Source organism: Podarcis pityusensis (genome assembly GCF_964106645.2).
Source record: "Podarcis pityusensis genome assembly, chromosome: 4".
Lineage (NCBI taxonomy): Eukaryota > Metazoa > Chordata > Lepidosauria > Squamata > Lacertidae > Podarcis > Podarcis pityusensis.
In genome coordinates, this window is record NC_138027.1 from 63,319,205 (window position 1) to 63,333,841 (window position 14,637).

The following is a 14,637-nucleotide window of genomic DNA, read 5'->3' on the forward strand; positions in this document are numbered from 1 at the left end:
ATTGCCGTACAACACATCAGCTTAAAACCTAGGGTGGTTTAAATATGGGGGGTCTGTATTTGGAAATGTTTCTTTCAGGTCAAAACAAAACTTGGAGAAAATCACCTGCAGAGCAGGGAAGAGATCTCTCAAAATTTAATTGTATCAAGCAGTATATAATTTTTATGAAATGGATAATTAATAAACTCCCACAGGCTGCAATTCTGAGGACATTGTATTGGGAATACAAATATCATTTTTACCATCATAAACAATGGACTATTGGCTCAAGTCAGGAAGGCAGAAGTCAGGACAGAGAAATGATCTAGTATTCCTCTATTTGTCTTTTGCTTTAATTTTTGTTCATATTTTCATTAGAAAGGGAGAGATTTCTCCTTAACTTCAGGGCATGCTGGGTGACTGAGATGGCTTTGGATTCCTGGGATAAAAATGGCTGCCTGGCACACTTCCAGTATGGCTCCTTGTGGCCCTACTGATATTGGGTGGTTGAGCCAAGGCTTCAGAGGATTCAGTGGTTGTGAGGAAGGAGGAACCAGAATCAGATACCCCACTCTGACACTGAAGCTATGTCTCCAGTATTAGCTGGGTAGATCTGAACTATCCTGTGGCTCCCTCACAGTGATCATAGGATCTTGTCCTTACATTCTATTGTTGCCTTAGAATTCATTTGCATTTGCTGCTCCTACAACCACTGCTGACTTGAGACTCTTCCCCCTCCACTTGACATATGCTACTTGCACTATCCTTGAACCATGGTGTGCCTGAGTTCAGTTTATTATAGCCCTTTTGTCTATTAGAAGTCAACATCAAAGTCAATGACAGGAGATGTGAAGGCCAGACTGGCATAAGTTATTGTTCACTCATGTCAGCAATTTTCGTTTCCCCTGAATGCCTTACCTTGACATAAAAGTCTTAAAGTTAATTATTCCTGCTGGCATAAAGTCATGTTCCAAGACAGCCCGAAGTTTTACCCATCATGTTCTACTCATTTTTAAGTAAAATACCACATTCATGAATGTTTTATTAAACTTGCCCCCTCCACGAGTTGGATCTTGTACAGAACCCAAGTAGGAAGCTGTCCGATATAAAATTAGATTATTACTACATCAAGTCAAGTATTGCCTGTTCTTGACTCGTAGTGGCTCTTCCAAGTATCAGCAGGAGGTCTTTTACTTCTCAACTTGATATGGCAGAAATGGGACCTGAGACCTTCTGCATTCAAAGCATTTGATAGGGTCTCTTTTCCTTAGCATTAGCAATACAATAAATGTAAGTGGTCACTAAGAATGGGGATTTGCAATCTAATTTCTATTCTCAGCATTGCCCATAAATACATATCCTATGTAAGTATGGGGGGGGGAATCAGTTCTCTCAGGGTTTTGGTGTTATTTCAACTGTTAAGCTGATTTTAATTGGTCTTGTTTTGGTCTGGTCTGTTCCTGCTATTTTGCAATGGTTTTTATATTTTCATATATACATTGACATGGTTGTTTTATTCTCTGTGTTATGTTGCATGTATTTTGTTTGAAACTGCTCTCCAATTAGAGGATAATGAATGATGGTCTCTGCATTTTTTAGATATGGGATATGACTTTAAGTGTGAGCAACACTGAGAATGGAAATTAGTCTGAAAGTATGTCAATAAATAAATTGTAAGTCAATAAACAAACAAACTTATAATCAGCCATTTGTATAGCACCATCAACACAAAAGATATTAGCTGGCTTCGGAGAGCCCAAAGAGTTGCGGAACTACCAAAAAAAAGTAAAAACTAAAACCCTACAGTGGGCAGGAAAACTAAAACAATCCTATAAGATCAGAGTGTGCTCAGTGGGCAGAGAATGCTAACTGACTGCTGGATGATGAATGGAAAATGGGGGAGGGGAGGGGATTGCAGTATGATTGAAGACTGGCAAGTACTGTGAACAGGAAAACTCCACATTGCAACATTTTGTTGCAACCAACTCATCACAATTCTTTTCCAATGTAAAAATCTTTTTGGTTGCTTTGGAATTTCAAACTATTAACATTCATCACCTGAAATTCAAAAATGTTATTGTTATTTCATTTATTTATTTACTTACTTGTTTGCATACTTAGAATCAATAGCTCCATAAAAATATATCAAGTATATATCAACATATATATACAATATATATGAATAAAAATGAAGTTTCCTGGAGCAGGGTATGACACACTAAAAGCTCAGTGCCAAGTGAAGGCCAACTGAATTTCAGGGGCTTGGGGAACCACCAGAATTACCCCATGTGAGGATCTTGGTGGTAGACTAGATGTGTTAATTATATAGACATGTGCTACAAAGTTAGGTGGAAAGGTAGCTGTAACTGAAAAATGTAGCAGCTCTAAAAAGTCTAAATTACTCTTGTTGAATGCTGTCAAATTCTGAAAGCATCAATAGCTGTTGACAGTCAAAGGCTGTTGACAAGAGTGTTCAGGTGTTGTTGTCGAGTGATAACAACATTTGATTGCTGTCAAATGTTTCAAGAAACCTATGATAGCGGTGAATGGCTTCTGCATAAATATGCTGCTGAAGTAAGATGGAGGGAACTAAGGCTGCGTACATGTTGTTCTACCGATTTAAAATGTACCTTTATAGCTCTTTTCTCAGCTTGTATAAAAGCTGATGTGGAGGGAAATGCATTAAAATGCAGTATTTCCTAAGAGATGAGAGGATTGATACAGAATAGCTATTGGATGTGGCGATGGGCTGGACTCAACCTTGTCACTGGAGCACTGATGCCAACTATAGGGGGCCCTGAGGGTCTGGGAACCCACAAAAAATTGTTGTGGGTTCTCAGCACCCATACCACGGGGCCTCCGACACAACTTCTCGGGCCTCATGAAGCACTGGAAGTTGTGTCCAAGGCCTTGTGGGCCTCCAGTGTGACTTCCAGGTCCTTGTGGGGCCTCAGAGGTGACATCCGAGGCACTGCTGCAGTGAACGTGACCTAACATGACACCATGACATGACATGACATGACATGACATGACGTCACACCACACACATCACATCACATCACACATCCCCACTTTGGCGCCTCATAATATATGGGTGACGAGGAGTGTATTTTTCCAGCTCCAGCCACATTTGGAAAGAAATGACTCGGCTTACTTCATGCTCTGGTAACTTCTGGACTGGATTACTGCAACCCATGCTCTACATGGGGCTGCCCTTGAAGATAACGTGGAAACTTGGATTGGTCCAAAACGCAGTGGCCAGATTACTGGCTGGCATTCCATCGAGATGTCACATAGCCCCCATTTAAAACAGCTGCACTGGTTGCCTGTTGATTCTGGACCCAATTCAAGGAGCTCACACTACTTAAAAAAGTTCTGAATGACTTAGGCACTGAGTAACTGAATGCCTTCCTTCTTCCTTACAGACACTCATGGGCACTAAGATCTACAGAAGGGGTAAGCTTGGTTCTTCACCATGCTCAGAAGCTTTAGGGGTAGTGGCCCAGGAGAGGGCATTTTTTGTGGCAGCCCCTAAATTGTGGAACTGCCTCTCTGCAGAGGTTCATCTGGCATCTTCATTATATACTGTTTGGCAAATGCTGAAGACACACCGCTTTACCCTAGCTTTTGACAGTGAAGATATATCTTTAAGACCCTCCTTATTTTTCTGGTTGTAAGTTATTTTAAACTGTTTCTAACATTGTATTTTAACCCGTGCTGGGAGCTGAGAGGGAAGGGTAACAACAACAATAATTTTCTGGACATTTGGTCCCCTTTAATGACTTTTGTTAACAGAAGTGAGGAGGCAGTGAGACCTCAAATGGCACAAGCTTCATTTTGGAGAGAGGCTCTATCATAAAAATTTTTGTAACATGATGCTGGCGCTCACAATGTACATAAGATAGGGACACACATTGTTCTGATCAGAAACATTTACTGAACAAATACCTCTTTGAATTCCATTTGTTTGTTATGAAAATAAAATAATCACAATAATTTTATCTATCTTTTATATAATCTATCTATCTATCATCTATCATTTCCCTTTGGTATGCAAAAGCTGTATCAGCAAGTTAGCTACTAGCACCCGATTGCCCAGCAGAGTAACTTGGGGAGGTTTTCCCCTCCCCTAACAAATAACCAATTTCTTACATGGACCCACAAAAGCTCACTAGGTATTTCCACACTGCTACTACACTTCTGCTACTCTGCACTACCACTTAAATATGTGTTTTCTCTACATGTCCCATAAATGTGCTGGCTGAGTAGCACAAGGCTACATCTCATGCTGGTTCCATGCTCTACTTTGGAAGGAACTCTTAACTACAGTTGCCCAGTCCAAACTTTACGGGAAACCTAGGTTTAAAAAATGGGGATATATTCCCCAAAGTTTGGCATGTGATGGAAGGAAAGGATGAGGATGAAGTGTACAGACACACTGCTTGTTACAGGTCCCATAAACCATGGTTTATTGGGCCAAGATCATGATGCTTGAATCAAGTCAACCTGTGTTCTTCTCCATAGTAAGCTTCTGTGGAACAGAAGGAATACACAAGAACATATTCGACATCAAAAATAGTGTTGGCTGCTATTCCCTTCTTCTTTTCCCCCATCAACACACTTGTATATAAATAGAGCTGTGAAATATTTAGTCACAGAACGTATGGGCCCTTCATCTCCATGCTGGGAGAAGCTTCCATTGATTTCTAAAAGCACAATTAGGGGGCACTGCTGCTGTGTTTCCTGTATTAAGGCCACTTCCTGCTTTGCCGTGACCCTGAACCCTCTCCCTTGGAAGGAACTGGGTCTGACACATACTGGGTGGGATACAAGTTGCTTTAATTCACATCTTCTCAGTGGCGGAGAAGGAGTACACTTTAAGCATTCAAAGCATGTCACCAAAACAGTTCAGTGTCTTAACTTTCCTTTTTTCAGCTCTAATGCTAATTGTAGCAAGAATCTGAGCAGCTCTCATTATTGATCACTTTGGGATTTTTGTAGATAATGGGCTAATTGCTTGTTTGTTAGTCATTCTTGCAAATAATTAACAAAAGCAAAGTACAAGGTGATTGTGTCTGTAAGGGAAAGCTTGCAGGGGTGAAACAGCAAGTGTGTCATACAACTCAGAAAACTATGCTGTGAGAGGCAAGCAGGAGCCATTACAACTAGGTCACAGCTGTTATGACAAAGCAGTCTCTTTGAAAAAAGTATTGCTCCTACAACTTCAAAGGTGAAGCTAATTTGTTTAGCTTGTCACATGAACACCAATGTAATGAATTACATTGGTCTTTGGGGTTGCTAGGTATTCGACCAACATAACAAGTTCGTCTAAGTCTTTGCTATATTTGCATTTCTGCCGATAGGGAATTCATTAATAGTCATTTCCTGTTCTCTAAACTATCTGGATGGCAGCACTAATCTACCAAGCTGGTCTGGGTTCTCCATTCACTTAAGCACAAAAATCCCCTATTTGTCTCTGACAGGGAATGTATTGTTACACACTACCTCTATCTCGGAGTGGTGTGAGATCACAGCGTTTTCCAGATAAATATTCAGGGTTTGTGTTTCCCTTAGAAATTAGGCACAGCAGAGACTGAAATTGGGGATTCTCCAAGGCACTGTCCTCCTGATTTCTTGGCTAGGCAAAGCTTTCTCCAAATCTGGAAGAAAACAGAAGTCTGAAGTTTGAGATAAGTAAGAGCAGTTGTGAGGACTTTACTTCTCTTCTGTGGAACATGGTTGGGGGAAAGGGTGACTATTTCTGTAGTCTATGAGAGTTACGGTAGCTCTCATTAGGAATAAGCAAAATGAACCAATTCAACTCCATAATTGTTCCTAAATTCTGACACTCAGCTTAATTCTACTTGGAAATTCAGATTCTGGAATGTACCTTGCAAAATTCTGCACATGCACCATATAACTAAAAGTAGAACAAAAATATAATTTTATTATTGATTTTGAACTTTGGTTTTGTTTTTAAATAAAATGTTCCATGATGAAATAGTTTAAGTATATATTTATCCGTTATTCTGGCTTCTGCCATGGTTTTTTGGGTGTGGGTGGGGAAAAGGCTTCCCTTAGCTGAGTTCATTGGGCTTTTCTTGAAATCTTAGAGTGAGAGAACTTTGAAAGAACTGTCATTTTAACCTAATGTCTTTATTTGAGAAAATGAGGACTGGTGCAATAGTATTCCACCATTGGTTATTTATCATTGCACTGTTGTACTCATGCACAATTTCACAAATTAAAACATGGGGGGGGGGAGGGGAATAAAACAAGCTTCTTTCAGAAAATTGGCAGTTTAATTTTTCCACCCACCAGACTCACCCAAAACAGAATCCACCCCATCATTTTTTATCTGGGAGCCATTACAGAGCTAAAGAACTGCAAAATTTGAAGCAGAATCTGGATTAGGTCCATTACCTTACCTAAGCCCCTTTGGGAGAAAAGGCAAGATATAAAATGATTATGATTGTTATGATAATTAAGAAATGCTTTAGGATGTAAAAATTGATGCTCCTCAATTGGGCTATATTCCAAAATATTAGTTACATTTGAAAATGACAAGTTCATGTGATTAAAATACTGCCCTGAAATATCCATGAATTACTATTTCATCAGGAATGAGTGGTGCTGTTGCAAAGACTTTCAAAGTGATTAGGTTGGTACATGGAGTAAGAAATTCACAGCCCAATCCTATATGTGTCTACTCATAAGTATGGCCCATCAAGTTCCTCCAAGATATAGGACTGCAGCCTTAGAAATGTCACAGACCACATAGGGAGTGTCATCATGTGGAAATGGCATTGGGTTTCTTCTGTGTGGAAGCATATGCATCAGATTGTCATAGTGGAAAGCTCTCCTTTATATTGCTTAGTGGTATTTCTGCTCAAGGCAACAGAAATATGGGCCAATGAATTATCCTACTGATGCTTTTTCACACTAAAGAACTCTCAGAGAAAATGTAAATCATTTAGTCAATCTACCATATACATGTGATTATTTTAATGGGAAAAGGTGAAATGAAATGGTACAAGGCATTGAACTTGATACAGGAAAATGGATTAAGTCAAAGGGAATCTATCCCACTCTGATTCTTCAACCACAAGGTATAATGAGGCTCAGAAGCTGCAAACTATATTTGACCTTTAAAAGGAAGCAAAGAATTAAATCAAACTAAATGTTGTTTCTGTTCAATGAATCTTTACATACTATATAATACTTTTGAGAATGAAATTTTGAAGAATGAACTTTAACTCGGCTGGCAGTTGCAATAAATGCTGGTGCATTATATTAAATAATAGACAGCATTGTTAAATCAGGCCATATCATTCTAATTGTTATAACCCAAAGTATTCACCAAGAGGTATATGGGGCAATACCTCAAACAAACATTCTTTCTATTACTACCTTTACACATACACACACCCTACTTTCAGGGTGTTTATAGAATTTAGGGTGGCATTCAATAAAGTTTTACACAGATTAGATTCACTGAAATCAAGGAACATGACTAAGTTAGGTCCATTAATTTCAATAGGTCTACTCTAAGTAAACGTTAATTGAAGTGTTTTCATGTTAAAGACCATAGTGGTCTAATATGTTGACCTCTGGTTTGTATATTGATTTCTATATATTATGAGGTTAGAGAAGGCTCTATCAAGGATGGGTCCAGAGAAGAGCAGGGCTCTATCAAGGATGCTTGCTATACTGTCTGGGCTTCTCTGTGTATATGTTTGCTGGATAAAGGAGCCACAGTTCAATAGTGGTACAAATGTTTTCCATATATAAAGTGCCGTGGATTTTAACGAAAGGATCTTTGGGCCTAGGGAAAATATTTGGCTGAGACACTTCAGACACAACCGTATCACTAAAATAGACTATAATGGTACTGTACTAGATGGAGCAATGATTTGACTGCTTATAGCTGCATATTCAAGTATAGCCACAGAAAGGGTACTAACTAAGTGACCTGCCTCCCATTAACTTTAACAGGCCAGGCATCAAGCCACTTCAGCCTTCAAGTGGACTCTGAACAATAATTGCATTCCAGGCAATTTCATTGCATGTTTCTCCTAATATACAAAGGTCTGTATTTAATATGCACATTTTTGTAAGCAATTTTCTATGCTATAGTCATACTATAGTGGATTGATATATCTTATCTTCACCAAGATGTGCATTTTAATGCACCCTTTCCCTTAAATTTATTTTTTCCCCTCTCCCACACATTTTGTATTGGAGAGCTTCACTGCAAAATTCAGAAACTGAAAATTTCAAAAGATAGCTGTGGTTTGGAAATTGCATATTAGGTAGGTTCATCTTAAGATGCGAGCCAGATCAAATTTCTCCCTTATCTCTAGCTGTTGTCTTGGAATTATATCGAAACATGCTTCCCCCTATCTCTTAGAAAGTTTTTCCTGCTGTTAATCTTGCCGGTGTACTTACTTGGATAACATTAGCACACTTCATGCATTATTCACATAAAGGTGACAACACAGATACAAGGAAAAGTGGCGCTGCACATTCAGCCCCGCTGAGTCTATGTGGCTCTTTCTAGCCAAAGACTTTTTTTTTTTTAACCACGAAGGGCTCAAAATCATGCAGGTTCCCTCCAAGAATAGAAAAGGCTCCTCACTTTTGAAGTTATTTTCTCAACACAAATAGGGCCACAATGAACTATGTGGAAAAGACTCTCTTGAGAAGTTGTGGATTCTGCTCCATTGGAGGTTTTAAAGCAGAGATTGGATATGAAAAAATGGACTATTAATAGGTAAAAATCTAATCTTACAATACTTTAAGATTGAAGATTAGGATAAACAAAGAGGGGAGGGATTTGCTGAACTAACAAACTGAATTGGAATACAGAAAAGGGAGGCGTGAGGAGGTCCGGGAAATAAGCAAATGAAAGATAAGTGATTGAAAGACTGAATTGTTTTTAACTATTTTTATTTTGTATTTTTCTTTTTTCTTTTTTTTTTATTTTGTAATATTTTGAAAATCTTAATAAATATCTTTTAAAAAAAAAATAAAGCAGAGATTGGATAGTCATCTGTCATGGATGCTTCGGTTGAGATTCTGGCACTGCAAGGGTTGGACAGGAAGACCCTCGGGCCCCTTCTAACTCCACAGTTCTGTGATTCTGTGACTACTAGGAATGGGGGGGGGGGAATTCTATTCAATTCACATTTGAAGGCTAACCTACCAAATCGGAACATTCTGGAACATTATACAAACCAAAACACAGCCAACCTTCAAAAGTCATGCTTCTCTGAACTCTGTAATACAGTTCTCCAGCAAAGTAATGTTTACAGAAACACACATCCTGGAGCAAAGTGTCCATAGAAATGCATATATTAATGAAACTGTCAATCAGAAATGCATTATATTAGGGGGAAATGCCCGGGACAAATGTGTATATTTTGGAGAAATTTGCACTAAAATGCTGGTTAATGTTAAATGAGGACTGGCTCAAAGTAAGCTTCATGGCTGAGTGGAGAATTGAACCCTGGTTTCCCACGTCCAAGTTCAACACTGTAGCCACACTGACTCTTCACTAAGTAAAGCATGAAAAAGGATATTGTTTTACTGAAATGGAAATAAGTTCAAGTAAAATACAGTTATGCAGATTTGTTTGTTTTAATGATGTTTACACTCTCCATGCTAATAGAAAAGAAAATGCAGTTAGTGCACAAGTGAATAAATCAACTACTTGTAAAATAAACCCAGAGATTTTGTTTCTCCTCTCCCAATTACAATTTCAGTTCAAAGTATGATAAGTATAGCAGCATGCTAACACGGATGGGTGCACCATTTTTGTAATCAGCAATGAAACCAAAATGAGATAAGATGGTTCAGGTTTAAATACTCTACCTCCTGAAATAAAAACGAAATGAAATTATGGCACAATAGTTTTCACTTTAAATAATTCTGAAGAATTGATCATATCAAGGAGATGAAGCATGTAACATTAGTCCAGGCAAACAACTGTCTCCTAAGCATTATGTAATTGCTGAAGCTTACTCACATGGCTAGTTCCATTATTTCAGTAATTTACAGAAAAGTACAGAATCAGTGGCGCTGAATTAAAGCATAGATCTATGAATCTGCATATCATCCCTCCTGATAGTCATGTTTTCATCAATTATAGAACTAAGAATTAAGCTAGAGATGCTTAAATAGATGATTGGTTTCTTCTGGACATGACATAAATCTATAGGAGTGGATCATAGTGTTTCATGCCACCCCAATCTCTGAGCAGTGCAAAATCCCAGGGGTTCAGTTTCCTCGAATTGAGGGCTAGCAGAGACTGTGGTGTCTGTGTGACATATGGTTTATTTACACATATATATTAATTTCCCAAGAGGGTCACAGCCTTAGATTCAAGGAGAAATCAGGCATGGCTCTATCTCAGAGGCTTCAGCCTGCAGTCTGCATCCAGCTTCTACCTCACAAACTCAACTCTGGCTTTTTTCTTTCTAATTACTAGCAAGTTGAGGGAGTGGGGGGCACCCTTTTGCCACCTCACACAGACAACTCTTCTTTCTTTAAAAGATAAAGGGACCCCTGACCATTAGGTCCAGTCGTGACCAACTCTGGGGTTGCGGCGCTCATCTCGCTTTATTGGCCGAGGGAGCCGGCGTACAGCTTCCGGGTCGTGTGGCCAGCATGACGAAGCCGCTTCTGGCGAACCAGAGCAGTACACGGAAACGCCGTTTACCTTCCCGCCGGAGCAGTACCTATTTATTTACTTGCACTTTGACGTGCTTCTTTCTTTACTTCTATTCAAAAAGGATCTTGGGTAGCAGTTCTCTGTTTGAGACATTGCGGAGGTGCCCCCAATTAGAGTACACAAAAATGGACTCAGACCTTTTATGAGATAACTTCGTTATTTGGAAAGGCGCTTCTACCACATCTCTGTGAATTGTTTCATGTTATGAACTGCAGTCCCTGAGTCTGGCCTTCATGGAACAGGTTTACAATTTGTTTCTTTTCTGAAATGATGGGCATATGGCATCCTCCTGCCCTCACAAGATCTGCATCGACTATTGCTGTCTGTTGATGGGTAGTAGTTCTTCAAAATGTCACACACCATATAACCATTACCGGGGGGGGGGGGGTCGTAGCCCTTAATACAGCACTAAAACAGCTGACTCCAGTTCACCACTCTAGAAGTGCTAAATGGGGAGCAATACTTTGGATCCTCTCTTAATTTAGGTTCCTGCTTCCTATCAAGGAAAAGCTGCATCTTCATGGTGAACTACATTTCATGGCATTTTATTAGCAAGGTCTCCTTGTATTCATTTTGTGTTAAATTACTCCATCTTCCGACCCCGCTCCTCCAACCACCACCTCATTTTATGTCAACGATTAATATACAGAAGGTACTCAGTCTGCTGATTTTATGCTGATATAGCAACAGCTTATGCACTATTTGTGTCTTGCTGTTTGTCACACCTCAGTAATTTTACTAAATGTTCCCGCCATTCTCTTATGTTGTAAAGAATGAGCAGGTTCCATCAATTTACAACCAAAATACTGAGCAGAAAGGCTTCTCATAAAACAGCACCAAAGTGGCGCCTGTAAAGATCACGCTCAAACAACGTAACTGCCAACCAGGGCCATGAAACAGATAACGTGTAAAGCAAGATTGATTCATGAAGCCTGATTTGAAACATATATCTGAGGAGTCTATTGAACAGAATAATTTGGAAGGAAATGACCAGAATGCATGCATGTGCCTAGAATGTATGCTTGCGCACAAGGTGAGCATCAGGAGGATTGAAAACAAGTGGGAGACTGCTGGGTACAAGAATGTGTTTGTTCCTCCCTCAGGCATGTAGCTGGGGGCTGCTTGTACAGAGGGATGAACTGAAGGGCAAGAACCAGAGGACGAGGACTAAAGTGGATCATCGCTGAGCTGATCAGTTTCCATCTTCTGCAAACAATGGCAGCATCCTTGCAGTTATTGACAGAAAGGTAATTATCACTAACCTCAGAACTTTGCAGTGCGTGTTCGTATTGCTCCAGGTGAGAAAGGAAGTGAAAAATCACTCCATTTGGGGTTTTTACCTTTGGTTGGATTGTTATTCAGCAGACATATCTTTCTGAACACGATTATTGTTTGTTAAATGTTTAAGCATTTTATTGAATTAAACACTGAGTTGGGTGGGTGATGAAGTGCATGCAAAGATAGTGTGATAGTTGAGAGTTTGTGTATAGAATCATAGAATCATAGAGTTGGAAGAGACCACAAGGGCCATCGAGTCCAACACCCTGCCAAGCAGGAAACACCATCAGAGCACTCCTGACATATGGTTGTCAAGCCTCTGCTTAAAGACCTCCAAAGAAGGAGACTCCACCACACTCCTTGGCAGCAAATTCCACTGTCCAACAGCTCTTACTGTCAGGAAGTTCTTCCTAATGTTTAGGTGGAATCTTCTTTCTTGTAGTTTGGATCCATTGCTCCGTGTCCGCTTCTCTGGAGCAGCAGAAAACAACCTTTCTCCCTCCTCTATGTGACATCCTTTTATATATTTGAACATGGCTATCATATCACCCCTTAACCTCCTCTTCTCCAGGCTAAACATGCCCAGCTCCCTTAGCTATTCCTCATAAGGCATCGTTTCCAGGCCTTTGACCATTTTGGTTGCCCTCCTCTGGACACGTTCCAGTTTGTCAGTGTCCTTCTTGAACTGTGGTGCCCAGAACTGGACACAGTACTCCAGGTGAGGTCTGACCAGAGCAGAGTACAGTGGCACTATTACTTCCCTTGATCTAGATGCTATACTCCTATTGATTGCATGATTTCTGAATTCTTGCTTTGTGAGGATAGATAGGTAGTCTTCTGATTCTATTTTGATGTATTTATGTTTTAAATAGATTATTTGGTTTTTTATCTTTTATTTATGTACATTGTCTTGAGAGATGTTATGTAGCACATGGGTTATTATTAGCCATGGCAGCAATTTCACTAAATGTGGAATATATATATGTGTGTGTTGTGTGTTATATATGTTATATATATTTGCTATATTTATATATAAAATTACATTGCAACCCAAGGTCCTCTAATGTTGGCTCCATCCAGCAGCACCATCTATAATATCATGAAGTTTTAATCTAAAATTAATGTCGTGATGACCATCAGTTTATTTTGTGGCATGGATTAATAAAATGTCCATTGAACCTGAGTTGTATCCAACTAAGTTCTACATAGAATAGACCTAATAAAGTTAATGGATTGTAGTCAACAAAATCATACTCAGAGTAAACCTACTGAAATTAACAAACCTACATTAGTCATGTCTATTAAATTCAGTGTGCCTACACTGAGTTGAACTAACATTGAATAACACCCAAAGCACCTAAGTTAATCGTGTCCATTAATTTCAGTGGGTCTACTCTAAGTATGACTAACACTGGATACAACTCCTTATATATTTTAAATGCATAATAAACATTTGCATCAGAGTTTTATTGCACTTGCTTTGCCACTTCTGAAAACACAACAAAAACAGCTTGTCATGGAAACAAATGTGTCTTCTGATCAAACCACAAAGTAATTCCACTGGCTTATGCCCATCAGCTGTTTGGGCTTCAGGAAACATATAACACCTAGGAAGTGTGGCCATTCTTTTACAGATTTCCTTTACAGTGAAATTAATGTATGCCCCAGTGTAACAGCTGTCTTTCATTTATCTGATTTTTATTAAAGCTGAAGTATGCCAGTTCTGATTAACCGACTTAAAAATATATATATTCCTTCTCACTTTTTAATTCCATTCTCTTGGAGTGGTCCCCACTCCTGTAGTACAGCGTAATGTAAAAACACCCAGAAGCTAGTACCCTTAGAACAAAGCCTCTTTGAACATCAGTCAACTCCTATGGTTTGAGATCATGCACTGAAGAAAGTCATATATGAAAGGCCAGTCTCCTATGTAATAGGTTTCCTTTGAGACTCAAAACTTTAGTAAAGTCCTAGTTCATGATGAATGAAAGAGCAAAATTCCACTTTCGAACTAGATTGCCCAGAAGCCTGTTTCTCAGGATCTTTCTAGTGTGTGTCCAACTCTGAATAGACAGAAATAAGAGCCAAATATATCACCAGTGACATTCAAGTAAACCCATGTTAGAGATTAATTCATTTTGTTTAATAGCCACAGTGCTTGAAATAACATGTAACTAACTCCCAACTATCCTCAAGCACAGTCTATGTAGGAAACTGGTGGATTTTACATATAGTTTGCCACTTAATCAATAATTTAATTATTTGCAGCTACTCATGAAATTCTCAATCCGTCTCCCAAGTGTAGTGACACCATCCATCATCCTTTTTGTAGACACACTGATTTCTGTCAATTGCCTGGACAAAATGGTTTGTGTAGAGCATGAGCACTGCTGCCCCCTAATATTGTCCTTTTCTTGGAAATTGTGTTGTCATTTATGATTTTACAATGTTTTTTTTTTACAATTACTGAAATCATTTTGATTGATAAGGTACTTGTGGAATGCCCAGGTTGAAGATCGGTCATGAGGAATTTCAGCAGTGACAAAGAGGAAAAACAGGACACCTTGGTAGGTAAAACATTTATCCTTTCTTAACAATGGTAGATCAAGACTTTAATCTTGGGAAATAGTGAGTAGGAAGAGTTAGCT

At 39.1% G+C, this 14,637-nt stretch overlaps 1 long non-coding RNA gene across 4 annotated transcripts in view; it reads left to right on the forward strand.

Annotated features, from left to right (window-relative positions):
* The window catches only part of LOC308476092, a 38,553-nt gene that overhangs the window by 15,258 nt on the left and 8,658 nt on the right, over window positions 1-14,637 (forward strand). For 3 of the 4 annotated variants that reach the window (XR_013985703.1, XR_013985705.1, XR_013985706.1), the window contains exons 3-4: window positions 11,815-12,009; window positions 14,479-14,556. This is a non-coding gene — a long non-coding RNA (uncharacterized lncRNA). The remainder of the gene's footprint in view (window positions 1-11,814; window positions 12,010-14,478; window positions 14,557-14,637) is intronic. The other variant, XR_013985704.1, reaches the window with a different exon arrangement.